At 44.1% G+C, this 17696-nt stretch overlaps 1 protein-coding gene across 7 annotated transcripts in view; it reads left to right on the top strand.

Moving 5' to 3' along the window:
- Positions 1-1004: 1004 nt before the first annotated feature.
- sulf2a (sulfatase 2a) overlaps positions 1005-17696 on the top strand; it is a gene marked incomplete at its 3' end in the record, with an annotated part of 67986 nt that continues 51294 nt past the window's right edge. For 5 of the 7 annotated variants that reach the window (XM_079510969.1, XM_079510965.1, XM_079510970.1 and 2 more), the window contains exon 1: positions 17348-17696. This exon is cut by the window's right edge and continues 7 nt beyond it. Of the gene's footprint in view, positions 1045-17344 lie in introns of those variants that run through there. The other 2 variants (XM_079510967.1, XM_079510972.1) reach the window with 2 other exon arrangements.

The following is a 17696-nucleotide window of genomic DNA, read 5'->3' as shown; positions in this document are numbered from 1 at the left end:
ATTGGCTTTACTAAATTGGGACTTGAAGGAGAGGAAATGTTTTTTCTTTTTTCTTGAAGGGGCACGATTTGCGCAATAATACTCTTTTCATTATGTCTGCCCTATGATCCCTGAGATTTATATTATTGAAGTTACAATAAAAAGATTTTGAAAAGAAAGAAATGTGAATCACTTGACTCCTTCAAAACAGCTCTCCAAGAGCACTTACGGGCGTCTGCAATTTGAAACTGTCCCCATGAAAAAGTAAAAGCCCCTGCCCCTCTTTTTTTCTATAGGCTACTGTACACATTTTCCCTTTTTTCTACCCGATGATGATTTCCTTTTTTTTTTGCATATAATTGTATATCTGTATGTCTTTAAATGTTTTGATGAATTGAAAATGTAGGACCCTTATGTAAACAAGTATTTTTTCTGGTTTTATCCTCTTAGCAGATTTTGTATTGACCTGTACCTTCCTGTACCCATCTGTACCCATTCTACAAACACTTCATAAATATTTCAATCAAATCAATCAATCAATCAATCAATCAATCAATCAATCAAGCTTACATACATACATACAAACAAACAAACAAACAAACAAACAAACAAACATACATACATAAGTAGTAGTGTTAGTAGTGATAGTAGAAGAATAGAATTAGTTGTAGAAAAAGTGCAATACAAATATTAGTTTTAACAGTAGAAGAAGAGGAAAAAAACAATTAAAGAAAAATGGCAAAAACAGTGACCTCCTTGTCAACTTCATGAGCTCATTCACAGCTTTTGAAAGGGTAGCCTTTTGGCGCCCTCCTCTGCCTCAAACCTGTTAATGCAAGCTTGACAAACAGATTTTAAAATCAGTTTATCGTGAACGTCATCTTGTTTGTTAATGGTAAACAATGATAAATCAATTACAATAATGAACACGTTGTTTTCTAAATGGTTTCTACCACTCAAACAGAACGACGGTGCTGGTGAAACATTAACAATGCTCACCAGAGGGCGACGCAAAACAATGCCACGCGCTTCATATGGACGGCATCGAAACCGAACAGCTATTAGGTAAGATGGATTTAGCATTTTCTTTCTATTTCAGTGTAATCAATCTAATCAATGTTGACTTATTATCTAAACATATTAACCCACGGGCACAATTGATCAGGAAACTCTGGCTTAAGGTCGGTCTACCAATAACGAAATATGTTGGAAAAAGAAAAACAGCACACCACAACAAACATTTTAATTTATTTTAACATGATTTCAGGGTTACGGCTCTGTGTTTTGGCGGTAGGCCTATTGAGTTCATGCAGTTGAGTAATGAGTGCCACTGTGCCAGTGCCAGACTGATGTTGGGAGATTCAATATAAGCGTAATTAAACAATATCTTTTTAGGGAAATATAGTCATCAATAGTGCAACATGGATAAAGAACCTCGATCAGGACCGCTTACCTGACATGTTCCATTCTGTCACATGATATCATCCACCACCATCGCTGGAAGAGAAATACAATTATACAAACTTCCCATCTCTCCCCCCACCCCACCCCACCCCACCCACAGACAGACAGACAGACAGACAGACAGACCACCCACAGACAGACAGACAGACAGACAGACAGACAGACAGACAGACAGACAGACAGACAGACAGACAGAGACAGACAGACAGACAGACAGACAGTTAGTTCAGACAGTAGTATAGTAGTGGGTCCCTCCCTCTCACTTGTTTGGTGTATTTGGGGCACTTGTCTCTCTGTGGCCTTCAAAGGGAGGTCATTGTCTGTCTGAATTACAAGTACTTCAATATTCTTTTTATAGAAGCCCTGCGGCAAATGCTGTATCACAGCTGCACTGCTTAGGTATTGGTTAGAGAGTAAGCAGAGTTTGATTCCTCAAGGTCAATGAACATGTCAGGTTGGCAGGGCCAGGGTTACTTTCGAAATGTAATCTGTCACATATTGATCCAGTGGGAAACTCAAACTTGCTTACAAGATCTAATTTAAATTCGCTTGGGTTACTTTATGTAGAATTGACCACATGAACCCTAGTGTCCTGGGAGCGAACAGTTGCTGATCTATATGCTCGCTATGCGTCATAAGATTGTAGATCGCTATTTCCAGCAAAGATATTTGTGTAGATCGAAAACAGGGACTAGTATAGAGCCACCCCACTCAACTAAGTGAATTGTGTTTAAGTTGTTAAAGTTGTTTAAGTTGTTAAACAAAATGGTCTTAAGGGTGTGAGGCTGAGCATCTCTTAATTATGACCTTGACCTTTTCCACTCAAAACACTCTTTAGGCCCTAACCACACCAATGCAACTCCTTGCAACAAAACAGTTTAAGGACATTTCACACCAATGCAACTCCTTGCAACTGCCATTGGGGATAATGGTTTCATGAATGCAACTACATGCAATTACGCACAACCGTTTCGTTGCATGGCGAATCATTGGTGCGGTAAGGGCCTTAGGGCAGGCAGCCCTTAGGCCCTACTGATCATTCCTAGTCCAAGTAAGCTAAATGAAAATCTGCCCATCCGTTCTCGATTTTTACCTTGTAAGTTGTAACCATGACCTTTTCAAACCAAAAGATAATCATCACCTCGGGACAGCCTAATTATTATTCCTTCCAACTTTCACAGAAATTCCCCCATCTGTCCTTGAGTTACTTTACTTCCAGTCAGACACATTGACCTTGATTTAGCGCTGGTCCATAGCGTTAGAAGGAGTTCTCCTTAACGCTATGTTACTTTTTGCCCGCACACCCCCGGTAGTGCAGTCTCTTGTCTGTAGTAAAAATAAAAAATGGTGTTAAGGAGAACTCCTAAAGCTATGGACCAGAGCTAACCTTGATTGTGACATTGACCTTTGACCTTTTAAACCCAAAAGTAAGTAATGAATAGACAAAACAAAAAATTCATGTGGACCGTGGGATCCATAATATGGGAATCTTGCCGTGGCTCCAATGTTTATTTCCGATTTCATGTGGCTACTCTTACAAATAAGGGAATGCTTTTGGATACACTGTTTAAAAACTATTTTCCCCCTGGGCATGAATGAAGAATGCAATGTCTCCTTTCTTGTGATTGGCACCGGGATAATGACATCGCCTTTGACCCTAGAATAACAAGCGTTTTACTTGAAACTTTATAAAAACATTTTTGTAAAATTATGGTTTAAAAACCTCTAAAATAAATATATAAATCCCGAAATAGGGATATATCTTGGCACCGGCATTTCCCTCATGCCATCCTCATATATCGTTTGTTGTTTCAGTAAAACATAAGTTGCTTTATTCTAATGGTCAAAGCATTGATTGATTGATTGAAGTATTTATTAACAGTTTGCAGAATAGGTACATTTCACATGAAAGCACAACTCTATACAAAGACTGTTACTGTGGACGACACACTGATAAAGCATTACACTTGTTTACAACAGGGTCCACCTTTTTCAATTCATCAGAACATTTAGAGACGTACAAATATACACTTCTATATAAAAAATCACACCCGTGTGAACTGAGTGGTGTAAGGTCTTATATAGCCTGTCTGACGTAATGAAATCATGTCTGACGTAATGAAATCACACCCGGGTGAACAGGGTGAACATAGCAACCATGCTAATTCTTTCTGCACAGAAAAAAAACCCTGTTCACCCGGGTGAACAGGGTGAACATAGCAACCATGCTCATTTTTTCTGCACTAACAAAGCCAGCTGTAGTAGTGGTTTACACCACTCAAAAATCACCCCTGTGTGAAGTGAGGGGCGCTAATATATTAAAGTCTAACTCATGTTGCTATGATTAGGTGATGTAATGGTGTAATGTTGAACTCCCTCTGGTGTTGTGGGTGTGAACTTCATTGACATTAAGGAAGTATTTAGACAGGTACATGGGTATCTTGGTGTTGTAGCGAATCTTGTGGACTAGACCCATTGCAAGATGCTGTACTCTGTCGTCAACCCTAAGCCATTCCAGCCTGTCAAAGTGGGTAGGGGTTAGGTGGGTTCGGGAAGTGAGACCAAGTAGTGAGCCTGACCAGTTTGTTTTGGGAAGTCTGGAGCCTTGTTTTAAGGGCCTTTGTCTAGCCCCCGGGCTAGACAAAATTTCAGGGCCCCCCTGCGCTGCGCGGTGCGATTCAGTCGTGCGGCCGGAAAGAAATTGGGGTATTTTGTTGTAATTTTGCTGTAATTTTGGGGTACCCAGCGCCCCCAAAAGAGAGAGGCAGGCAGGCAGACATACAGACTAGCTGAATTAATGCAGCCACTAGTAGCCAGTAGTGCACTAATGCAGTTTTACAGCAAAATATTTCACAATGTGCTCTATAAAATCACAGTAAAGAGAGATGAGCAATCGGACAGACAGAAGGACGGACGGACAGCAGATCGCAATGTTTTATTTAGCCATAATACTAAATATACAATAACTAAACATAAATCTCACTTGAATTGGATTTGGATTGCAATACTTTACATTTTAATCATTAAAACATATATATATTGGGTCCCCCCCAGTCGGGGGCCCCCGGGCTACAGCCCACCCTAGCCCAACGGTAGATACGGCTCTAGCTGTGGTACCAAGAGGTGCATGCATAGTCGAAGAAACCTTGTACGAGGGCTCCTGTTAGGGTCTTCAAGGTGTTTTTGTTGACCAGTGAGGAGATCCTGTATAGGAAATAGGAATCTTGTTATTTGGTTGACTTTTTTGATTACGTTGGTGGCCATTTTATCACCGGAAAGATTTGCTTCCAGGATGGAACCTAGGTAAGTAACTTCATCTTTTCGTGTGATAATATTGTCACCCACTCTAACCAAGAAGCCATCTGCCTTGCTGAGATTACTATTTGATCCAAAGAGACTGGATTCAGTTTTTCCCAGGTGTAAAGATAAGTTTGTTATCAGTGAGCCAGGTGCAGATTCTACCGAGTTCAAAGCTGAGGGCCTTTTCAACCTGCAGTTTGTTCCTATCCGAGACCAGCAGGGATGTGCTGGGTCCCTAATTCAGCCTGGGAAGTGGGCCCTCTTATTGTGACCGTAGATTACTAGTATGCAAAACCAGTCAGTCAGTCCGTCAGGGCTCCAGACTAAGAGGGTCCCTACATCCCGGGGACTATAAAATATCTAATTGATCTCAGCCGGGACGGTTTCGGGACTTGAGGAGTTTTTGCACTGAAAAGGTGAATATCATGCACACCTACAGGGCAGCATGAGACTAGCAGCGCTGCATAAATGTTGCAGCGGCACCGGCAACACTTCAGCCACAAACTATTACTGCAGAGAGAAACCCGCAAAACAGGCGCAGCAGTCTGTACCCTCATGTAGCAGTCAAAATGCTGCTTTATTTGCAGAGGAGAATTTCTTTATAAAACAATAAATAAATTAAATAAAACGAGGGAGAAGAACAGGCAGACAGACCATTCACACAGGCTCAGCGCTCCCTGCAGCACAAGGAGATGTACCCCTCCCTTTTCCACATAAAAAAACCTTCATATGATATGAACAGCCAAAAGTCAATATATGTAAGGAAACTGTCGCAAATTAATACTATGAAACAGCGGCTCAGAAACAGCCTGTGGACAGTGGATGGAACAATGTGGTGGATGCATCCTGCTATTGGTAAATTGGTGTTACCCTAACACCCCACAATGACAACTTCGACCCGCAAGTGAGAAGATCACAGTGGGCAAGTTGAGGCTGTGCATTGACCTATGTGTCTGAGCCTGAGGTTCTGACGCACGTGAAAGCTTTCAGTGCGACACACACAGACGTGTGCATCCGAAAGATTTTACCTACTAATTACCTAAATATTCTGTATTGTGACTGTGCTTTTACTAAAATATTAACTTAGAAAACATGGATTTATTTATTTTTATTCAGATTTTCATTACTGAGAAATTATTATTATCATTATTGAGAAATGCAACTGGCGACCCCTCCAAAGATTTTGGTTACCCCTGTGGGGCTGATCTAAAGATTCTAAGAAGGCATTTACTTCAAGGATTAATGCATTTATCAAGGATTACTATGATACCTTGATTAGCACACATTTTACGTCCTACCCGGCCTGGAAAAAAAAGTGTTTCACTGCGGCAGGACACTAGTCTAACCCAAACCCTTACCCTAACCTAACCATAACCGCAAGCACGGCGCAACGTCGGGTCGAAGCTGATTTATGAACGGCAGTCATGCCCGATGTCCTCAGCGACTATTGTGAGTTATTGTCTCCACCAGGCCGAAGGCATGGGGAGAGAGTATGTTTTGCACTCCGTCCGTGTGTGTGTCCGTTCGTCCGTCCGTCCGTGTGTCCGTCCATCTGTTACCAGCTAATCTCCGGCACCATTAACACGGTTGTTGCCAAATTTTGCACACACACACCATGGATGCCAACGACGAACCTCTGCCCCAACCTTTCCAGAACGGCCTGTTATAGCGCCACCAGGAGGCCGACTTTTGAAAAACACATTTTTTGATATTACTCCTCCAGATTCTGTCCAAAAATCCCGCAAATCGTTACACACTATCTCTATAGTCATGTGTTCAAGCCAGATCTGTCTGATATTTCATATTTCATATTCCATCCTAATTGGCTTTCAAAGTTTGCAGGATTATCCCGTTTTGAACAAAAAGCCTCAAATCATGAACGCAGCGTGCAATTTACGTGAAATCTTTGACAGACTTTCCTACTAGGCTGAGGAATATATCCCACCCTTTTCACATTGGCCTGTTATAGCGCCACCAATAGGTGGATTTTTGCAAAACACATTTTTGGAACAAAATGCCTCAAATCATCTAATTGCCATCCAAGACGTAAGAAGAAATGACACCCTTTTCACATTGGCCTATTATAGCGCCACCAGGAGGCCACAACCTGACCTGCCCTGGTGGAGACCTGTGTTTTTGTATTTGTGTATATACTGTGAAACGTAAATATACTATACCTATTTTGCATGTTTACATATTGAGAAGTGAATTAGATAATAACATCTGCAATCATCTTCCAAGTGTGATGTATCATATTCACGTGAAGTGATCAGCAGTGATGCTGTTCACTTGCACACTGTCACCTCCTTTTCGAAATGAAGCAGACACCCCTAAATATGCACACTGACGAAGGCTGGATAGCCGAAACGTTTGTCTCTTACATGTAAAGATACAGTAAAAGAGAAAAAAATCACTCTTGCCACTGTGTACGACCCAGTACCTTTATGAATGATATTGATCTAACAGCATTGCGCACCAGAGAAGTCAGAGCGCGGTGATAACAAATGTTATTTAATGTGGCTAGCTTTTTCAGCTTGATCCAAGCCCTGTTGACTTAGTGGAGATATACTTATTTGGCCTACTGGCAGCATGCAAGACAGCCACACACAGTAATGGTTTATCCTATTATTAACCGTTATTAAGAGATAGGCTATGTTTAAACTGTTGTTTGAAAATCTCACAATGTGAATTCTTCTCCGCTTTAAATTCTTAAAATAATAACGAAAAAGCATTTTTACCCTAAATTACTGAAAAATAATTTTGTGCGAGTGCTTTCTGGATTTCACAGTAGCTGACTGATCTTCACAGTAGCTGTGTCTCATGCAACATTCAGTGCTGCATGTATCCCACCAAAATTTATTCTGTCGTTTTTGTCACTCGCGTCTTAGTTTTTTCCCCCTCTTCGCCACCCTTGTGACTAGTTTGTAGGGTTTTTTTTGGCTTAACAATGAACCAAATATTCCTGTGTTCTTTCCCCCCTTGGGCTGTGTTCTGTAGCTAATAAACATTCTGTTCAGAACATTTACAGTAGAAGCATACCCTCTTCACAAGGGAGCAATCTAGGCCAGCAAAACAATAACGCCTCGAAGCCTGCGCACAATGAAAAATGTGTTAATGACAGGCACGCTAGCAAAATGACAGCACATTCTTCTCCTGTCAATTAGACCACTGGTTATTCAAAAGCAATTTGCAACTCCCTGCGGAGTACAATTTGTGCCATCTCCTGGTCGTTGCGCTGTGATTTCTTAGTGAAATACTCATTCCATGTCACAGTATGTGTCACAGTATGTGTCCTAGTTTGAGACCAGCAGCCGCTGTACGATGCTACCTACAAAATTGATCTTTCATTCATCTAGGCATACACATGAAAATGTATAGACTATTTAGTAGAAAATGTATCTGTATTGTGTGTGTGTGTGTGTGTGTGTGTGTGTGTGTGTGTGTGTGTGTGTGTGTGTGTGTGTGTGTGTGTGTGTGTGTGTGTGTGTGTGTGTGTGCGTGTGCGTGAGCGTGTGCGCGTGTGTGTGTGTGCGCACGCTCACGCTTGTGTGTGCTGTGCAAATGGTATTGATATGGTTGGCATTCTGGGTCTTGATTAATTGCCATGGCATTTGGCTGCTCTGGGTAAATGCCACATCCCATGCTGAGCGCTTGGTTAATGCATGTCTAACGATGGCAGGTCAGACTTCACTCTCCTTTCTTTTGTGTCCTGCCATTCCTCCATCACCCTTACCTACCCCTTCTCTTTTCTTCTCATCCCTGTCCCCTTGTTCATCTCCTCTACCTCAGAAAAAAGGTTAGTTGTGTTTTTATTGGCCACAATGAAGAGTGTATAGTGAGCTGACAGTGCCATACTGGGGGAGAGAGGCCCAGCTATACAGTATTTGACAGCCAGGGTTCCAGCTAGGTAGCTTAAGGTTACATCCTCTCCCTCCTCCTCTATAATCTACTCTAAACGAGTTCTGACTCACCGGAGCCAAGAATTATACCTTCAAGTCTCGCAGATCCCCCCCCCAAGACCCAATTTAGCTTGTCTCTATTTTATCTAAGAGGGAAAAAGATATGAAGAATTAGCTTTGTACCTCAAGTGAATTAGCTTTCTCTATCTTAATGAGTTTTTCCTATGTAGGGAGGAATGATTCAGAGTGCATGCTAAACAGATTGAAATAAGGCTGGAGTGTTAGTTAGCCCCCTAACTGCAAAATATCTTGTGTCTTGAGTGTTAATTCTGCTGCTGCCATGCAATTACCCTCTCACACAATTTCATCATGTCACTTCCCAAATGAGAACAGAAGACCAAGCAGAAGATTTTTTTTCCTTCTCTTTCTTCATTTCTTTTCGTAGCAAAGTAATTCCAAAACTAAATTAACTGTAGGAAACGGCATGTCTTCAGTTTTCACTTTGGCTGGAAACATCTAACATAGTTATGCAAATGCAGTCAGCAATGGCAGAATATGATTTGACAGAATCTCATTCTGGATGGTGCGTGGTCAGATAGAAAGATTAGTCAGCCATATCTGAGTGGAGGCAAGCCGGAGGGGATGAGCCTGGTAATTTATTGTGTTGGTATTTCTCTCTGTTTGACTTGAGACAGCTCATTAAGGAGAGAGGTGTCGCCCGGACAGACAAACAGACAGGACTATTTCTCTAATGGGCCCCTCTCTGCTCTGTCCACATCAGCTCTTTTCTGCCTTTTGCGGGGCTGGCTTAATCTCTGGCTTTTTTTCTTCTTTTTTTTCTTTTTTTAATATGAGGTGCCAAAGATGATTTTACACAATTCATCATTTTGCCCCTCATGGGAGAGTGGGAGATGCTATTTAATCCTCCCACCTGTCTCTGCTGTGCTTACAGGGCGCTTTCAGGGCAGCCGTGGAGAGATAGGCTGAAGGCTTAGATAAGGAGATAGGGTCTGGGTTAGACACACTGAGTAGATGCTGATGTGATGGCTGGTTAGACTCAGTGAACTGTTGTTTATTGACAGCTAGGAGGCGTGTTGCCAACTTGCCAATATGCTGCAGATATACCCACGTATCCCTCACTGCAGAGCGCAGATGGGGGTGTTCCACCGTGCCCACAATGGGAGGGGTTGACTGTTTTTAACCCCACCCTGTTCTGCGGTCTGCAGTCAGGGGCTTCTCGATATACAGGGTGCTAATTTCCATGGAATATTTGTGCAATCAAATGCATTTACGCACACGCACGCACACACGCACGCACATACACACACACACACACGTGTGTGTGTGTGTGTGTGTGTGTGTGTGTGTGTGTGTGTGTGTGTGTGTGTGTGTGTGTGTGTGTGTGTGTGTGTGTGTGTGCGGTAGTCTGGCCTGCTAGAGTGACTGGAGGACTGGAGAGACTGGAGCTCTCGGATGTAACTATCGTGTAATGGCATGCTTGAGATTATTTGGTTTGCAGGCAGAGACATGCAGCCTTACAAGAAGGAAGTGAGGTCCGTTCCTGGTACAAACAAGTAATTAATTATTGAGGACACCAAACACGACTGCCTGCTAATCTACATATCAGTTAAAAGGCCTCACGATTTATAATTCAGACCTCTCTCTCTCTGTTTTGCTCACTCGAGTCCTGTGAGTGGTGACGGCAGAGGGCAAACCTTCAGCAGTGAAGGGCACTTAAGAACTTTGCTGGGGCTATGCCTTTGTCCCTACAAAAAACGCTTGTGTGAGCTTATTCATTGAAGTGCTTGTGTGTGAAACAATGCCTGCGTTAATGGAAAGGAACACAAATGAAACATTTACCATAATTCAGAACCGTAATTTTTTTTTAATCTATCTAGAAACATTCTACTTCGCCTTTTTCTGATAATGCCTCCCAGTAAATCAGTGTAACGTGATTACAAGTGTATTTGTGCTAAAAGCACTGGGGTGCCTTGTTAGATGAACCTACAAACGCTGTTCACTTTAAGTATGTGTGACATATACAGTGAACGATGTACATTAAGTATGCAAATAGCAAGGCGTCAAAGGGGCTTTAGCTAATGAGCTATAGATGTGATGCTTGCTGGATCTCTTCCATTGAGGCTTCTGTTCCCCAGCACTGCATATCTCAACGGGAGGCCGCTCTTTGATCTGTGGATCCCACGGTCCACAAGCTCTCCTCGAACCACTGCAACGACTGGACAGATGGGACTGAGGTGTGTGTGTGTGTGAGTGCGTGCGTGCGTGCGTGCGTGCGTGCGTGCGTGCGTGCGTGCGTGCGTGCGTGCGCGCGTGCGTGCGCGCGTGCGTGCGTGCGTGCGTGCGTGCGGGTCTCCAGATGACGGTGAAGACATTTTGTTTTTTTTAATATAATTTTTATCCCACGATTTTGTAATGTGATCCTGGGCTCTACACACCCTCCGCCAACCTAGTCCCCATATATGTGGGTCATGGGGAGAGCAACGGACTTGAACTCATGCGTCCTTCATGCCTAAGTGTCCAAGTTGCTCCTTTTACACCTGACAGGGGGGAGTTTCCCTGGTTGGACGTAGCGCATGGAAGGAACACGTTATTCCAACCAGTTCCTTTCCCCTCCATCAGGCGCCCTGGCTGGCCAGGGGGAGGCAGTTTAGAGACCAGGATTACTGCATGTTTTTTGTGAGGGTACCTACCCTAGGGGACACGGGGAGAACATGCAAACTCCACACAGAAAGGCCCTTTCGCCAACCCCACCTCGGGCACTGATGACGTGGAGGAGGAAACACGCCGCCAGCACCCATAGCGTCCCGAGCGGGAAGTGAAGACATTTTTAATACGTCAAATAACGGTATGGTACAGTACGGTACGGTACGGTACGGTACGGTACGGTACGGTACGGTACGGTACGGTACAGTACAGTACAGTACAGTACAGTACAGCAGGGGTTCTCAACCCGTGGGTCGCGACCCCTCGGGGGGTCGCCAAATTATTTTAGGGGGTCCCCAAATTATTTTCATAAAAAAAATAATAATAATAATAATAATAATTTTATTTTCACGATTTTTCAAAAATAGCAGACCTACAAGCTCGTAGTGCGCCACTCGGTGGCGCGCTATGAGCTTGTAGATCTGCTATTTTTCAATAGCTAAATTATAACAATGCTTAAAACACCAAAAGGGGTTCCCGCCCAAAATGGTTTAAGGTTATTGTAGCAGTCAATTTATATTGGGGGTCGGGAGGGGGCGGGGTGGGGGTCCCGAGACATTGCCAAAGCATTTCCGGGGGTCCCCGGCCAAAAACGTTGAGAACCCCTGCAGTACAGTATGGTACAGTACAGTACAGTACAGTACAGTTACAGACTACAGTACAGTATAGTACAGTACAGCACAGTACAGTATATGCTACTGCACGTGTGCCCCATATGTATGTCTCCATGCATGTATGTCCACTTCAGTAGAGCAACACATAGACAGACACACACACCCATTGACCACTGCAGCAGCAATCTTTCTACAGTACGGTACATGGTGACAACGTCGCAAGGGAGCCAACGACGCGTGGCGCTAGAATCGAGAGTTTCTAGTTCTCACAACAATATTAATCAGTGGAACCGAGTCAAACAAAATGCAATGCCTCAACTGCTACATTCCAAGTGCTTGTCAGGGTGGTGGGGGTCCCAGTTCAAACTTATTTTGGGGTGTCGCGGCTTTAAAAAGTAACTACTGTTCTATTTGAGGTTTTTTGCGTCTTTCACAGCATAGGAACCTTCAATTATGGACATGGAGCAGAATTATTTGCCTCTATGGTTCAGACTAAAAGCTCTCCCTGCTAGTTGTGTGAGAGCGATTGATTGATTGATTGATTGATTGATTGATTGATTGATTGATTGATTAATTGATTGATTGAACATTGTATTGTAACAGTTTGTAGAATGGGTACAGTTCCATGAATGTACAGGTCAATACAAAATCTGCTAAGAGGATAAAACAACACGGCACAAAAAGGCTAGAGAGGCTGATGGGGTAAATACTTGTTTTCATCAGTTCTGTTCTGTCTCTCGTCTGTCAACGTGTTTTTCTGTCTTCCCATTCTCTTTCTGAGATTTACAATCATTTGCACAGTTGCTGGATAGTCATAAATTAATTATAACAATTCCTTGGGGGCCTGGAACCAATTGCTGGAAATAGATGGTTGTTCTAACTGTCTTATCAACTATTTATGTTTCTAATGGGAGCTCCTGATGTGTTGGTGACAGGAGGGGAACAAAATAAATAAGGAGCAAATACATCAGCGGAGACGAGATGATGTGTGACGCACGTTGTTACTGAGATGTAATGATGTCGGATATGCTTGGCCAAAGTCCTTGTCTGACATTCAAAATGGACATTGCATCACAGGGATTGAGCAATAGAAATGCAGTTAAGCACAACTGCTTTTTGCATTTGTAATAAGCCAAGAAAAGTGCAAGAAAAGAAAAACCTTTAATCCTTTGTGTGCACGAGCGAACGTGTGTGTGTGTGTGTGTGTGTGTGTGTGTGTGTGTGTGTGTGTGTGTGTGTGTGTGTGTGTGTGTGTGTGTGTGTGTGTGTGTGTGTGTGTGTGTGTGTGCGCACACACTGTGCTATGCAATGCGTGTGCTAATTCCTTGGCTTGTACACAGTCAATTATGAGTGTTAACTTACACACTCAGAGTTAAATGAACAATTGAGATTTAGCTGTGTTCATGAGCAGCGTAAATGGTGCATTTATATCGCGCCTTTATCCAGGGCGCTTTACATAGATTGTGCATTACATTCACCCATTCACACACACATTCGTACACCGATGGCGGCGGAAACCATGCAAGGCACCAACCAGCACATCAGAGCAATTAGGGGTTCAGTGTCTTGCTCATGGACGCTTCGACACTAACTCCGGGGGAGCCCGGGTTCGAACTGGCAACCTAGATAGATAGATAGATAGATACCTTTATTATCCCACGGGAGAAAATCAGTCGCCCAGAGGCCCCATCCAGCCACTCTACCCCTGAGCCACCGCCGCATATTGGCAGTGCATGTGTTAAAACTAAAAGTACATCTGACAAATCCGCAGTGTGACTGTTTGCTGCTGTGTGAGTGTGTGAGTGTCTGAGTGCGTGCCTGCGTGCGTGCGTGTTTGTGTGTGTTTTCTTTCCTATAGGATCCCAGCTCACTATAGAGACTATGGCAGTTGTAATGACTGCCTGCCTGATACCTATAGGAGGTTAGACAGGTCTACCGTACTTCCATTTGCTCTAGCCTCAGCCTATACTATGTGCTGTTTTCAAACAGACTTCTCCACCATGCCGTTCTCTCATCTTCACTATCAGTCATTCCATCGTCCTTGAGTCCCCTCATTCTTGTGATGGCTTCCTCCTTTCTCTCCTTCTCTTTTTTTCTCCCTGTCCATAAGGAAGGAAGCCATAGTGATGGAGGGCTGCCTCCGATGTGAAAGCCCAAATGATTGATGCGTGTGCACACACACACACACACACACACACACACACACACACACACACACACACACACACACACACACATTCAGCCTGCCAGATCTTTCGTTGTTTCTCTGGCTGGTGGAGGGAGGAGTTGGACGATGGATCACGGGTGCATGGAGCAGGGCATTTTTGGGGGGGTGGCGGGGGGGCTGCTAGAGACAAGTAAAGGGGCTTTATAATGGAAGGAGTAATGCTTTCAGAGAAAGAGAGTGGAGTAGGTGGACAAAGGGCGTGTCTTTCTCGTTTGCACCAAGTCGCCCCCGCTTCACAAACCACAGTTGGGGGTGGGGGGGGGGTATTTTTTTATCAAGCAGCGGGCTGCGTAGGAACAAGAACAAATTCATTTGTAACGGCATACTCCAAGGACAAGGTCTCAGCAGGATAGAACATAGAACATAGCTGTATTTCTGCACCATCGCAGGAGGAGATCACTTATTTTTATTTATGCATCGCGACCTCTGCGATGGCATCACCCAGAGGGGACGCGTGCACGCAAAGCCTCACCGCTTGAGATCAACCAAGAGGAACAAAATGGGAATGGCAAAAGTTTTCCCCAAGGTTAGCCTTATAGGTTGAGCGCCATGCACCCTCTCTGGGGTCTCCAAACACTATTATTACATCACTTGTTTGCTGTGTGAGGACATTTCCTCTGGACCCCAACCCCCAGTGGTCGTAACATTTACTGTACTGTACTAAGCCTACTTAAGTATCATTTTGAGGCATTTGTACTTTACTTGAGTATTTCCAATTTCCAGTACTTTTACTTCTACTCCACTACATCTCATATCCAAATATTTTACTTTTACTCCACTACAATTATTGAGTTACTATAGTTACTTAGATTTTGATTATTTATTCAAAATGTAGCCTATATTATGAACCACTTCAGCCCTATATACATTTCGGCCATTTGGAAATAGCCAACGCATTGTGAACTTGTAGATCTGCTGTTTTCAAAATATTCTTTATACATTTGGAAACGTGAAATGGGACATTCTGCATAATGAGTACTTCAACTGTTGGTACTTTTAAGTACATTTTGATGCCAATTCTTTTGTGCTTTTACTCAAGTACAGTCAGTACATTTTACAGATCCACCCCAGCTGTGTTGATCTGTTTCCGGGAAACGCAGCAAGGCCAGGTGGGACAGATGATGCCGTAGCACTGCAGTGGGTTCTATGAAGAGAGCTCACCTCTTACCACCGTCATGTCGGTAAATTGTTAATTGGCAGTTCGCCAGAGGATGCATGGATGTTAATTATGTGTTAAACTGAGTCAGACATCAGTCAGCTGGGGTGTGCGTGAGAGCAAGAGAGAGAGAGAGAGAGAGAGAGCATTAATAAAGCATGGGCTAAAGTGGTGTCAGTGGGTTTTGCTATGTTGGCATGTCAACATTGCTCAGGAAAAACATGTAGTCTCAGGGGTTTTTGTCTGTAATCCAGCATGTTCAAGTGCAGAGATGACTGGTCTATACATACAGGCCGTCTCGCAGTCTAGAGTCTTAATCTGATATCCGAACGGTAGAGATGTGGGACATTTTATAACAGTATGTTTTTGTTATAGAGAGATTAGTATTACACTTGGATAATCCAGCGTTACAAAAGGGCTCTCAGTGCAGCTTGGCTTTAGTGACACTGGTTGCTTTACAGGGATTAGCAATGAATGCACCTGACAGTAGGCCAGGAAATACAATGTTGTTGTTTTTTGGCAAAGGTTTTATGCAAAGTTCCAAGTTTTGCACACGCTGTTGTGAAGGAGTCTGCAAAGAACAGTTGAAGCCAAAGAAACGGAACCTGATCCTCGATCCCGAGGCGTGAGTGTTCTCACATCTCTCAGCGACGGCAGAAATATCGCCGTGCGCCATGCTGACGGACAGATGATCCATCCCAGGCGTCCTAATTGAAAACCCCGAGACAGGGGTTGACAATTAATCTCTCGCTCTCTCTCTCTCTCTCCTTCTCAGCCATATAGTCTCTGATTTCTACGGAGAAATACCTAGAAATGCAGATGCCAGATAAGAGTGTTATTGATTAGATGGGGTGGGAGGACAAGTGGGGGAGGAGGTGGAGAGGTTTTTCATCACTAATCTCTCGTGCTGCGACTGCATCTAAATAACCTGCAGAGAGGGATAAACAGGCGCATCCATCATGGGACAGCCAGTGGAGACAGTGATGGATGCCTCCGCCCCACAACCGGCCCCTCCCCTCTGCCTTCCTCCCCACCACTACGCCACCTCCTCCCTGCAATGGGATGGGAAGTGACACCGGCACTCAGGAGAAATACCTGGCTCCAACCAGGCACGAAAATGCCTGCTTTAGCTGCATTGTTGATGGAATGATTCAGAGCAAGAGATGCGTGCGTGCACGCGTGAATGTACACGTGCGTGCGTGTGTGTGTGTGTTGTCCTACGTTCTCCTCCCCCTTGTCTCGTTGAGTTTGCAGGATTATCCTTCTTGATATATCATGTTTGCTTTGTTCCAAGCAGGAAAAGGATTTCACCATGCATATGCAGTCAAGTGCACGCAAACCGTGCGCGACTCTTGTGGGGTGTGAGCCATACAAATTTGCATGGCACACCGATTGATTTGCGTGTGCGTGCAAATGTGTGCATGTGTGTGCCCTGAGCCCTGTACTTTCTTTCTTTCTTCTTTTGGTTCAATTTGTTTTATATCTGCATGCCTGTGCAAAACAGGCAAAGCCTCCCTGAACAAGCAGGCATGCCCGTGCCAGTGTGCCAGCCTCAGAGGTGCCAGCCTGATAGATATGGTGTCACTGGATCTCTGGCATTAAGATTGATCCCTTGTTCCCGCCCATTCCTTTCTCTCTCTCTCTCTCTCTCTCTCTCTCTCTCTCTCTCTCTCTCAACAGATGGTTGAGCTGCACAGCGCTTGTGTGTGTGTGTGTGTGTGTGTGTGTGTGTGTGTGTGTGTGTGTGTGTGTGTGTGTGTGTGTGTGTGTGTGTGTGTGTGTGTGTGTGTGTGTGTGTGTGTGTGTGTGTGTGTGTGTGTGTGTGTGTGTGTGTGTGTGTGTGCGCGTGTGTAAGCGCACATACATGCACACAAGGTTGCTCTGTGAATGAGAGTCCTGAGAGAGGGCTAGAGAGAGGCAGAAAGAAGAAATGTGCCGAGAGAGAAAGCGAGCAGAAAACGGGAAGCAATGCAGGAAAAGGCTGAAATGAATAGGAACACGGAGCAGAGAAGGGCAGACTGCGAACAGGAGGGAGAGAACCTGAGGAAGACAAGGAGTGACAGAATAAAAGCGAGAATGTGCTAAATAGAGAGGGAGAGAGAGAGACATGGTGAAAGGGGGGTTAAAATTGAATTGTAGATTGAGTGGAGACTTCTCTCCGCCCCCTTTCCCTCCCTCTTGCATTTATGTGGCGTGAGGCCACGCCTCCCTCCTTTCACTTGTCAGTGCATCTATAACAGTGAGCTGTCTGAACGGGGCTGTGTGGGGGGCTAGACGAGCTCTTCACTTCTGCCTGCACAGGAGGCTGCATCCACAAGACCCGACTCACCAAC

The sequence above is a fragment of the Electrona antarctica genome (assembly GCF_951216825.1).
Source record: "Electrona antarctica genome assembly, chromosome: 9".
In the NCBI taxonomy this organism is placed as follows: Eukaryota; Metazoa; Chordata; class Actinopteri; order Myctophiformes; family Myctophidae; genus Electrona; species Electrona antarctica.
Note: the sequence above shows the minus strand (reverse complement) of the source record. Positions and strands in the feature narration are given on the sequence as shown.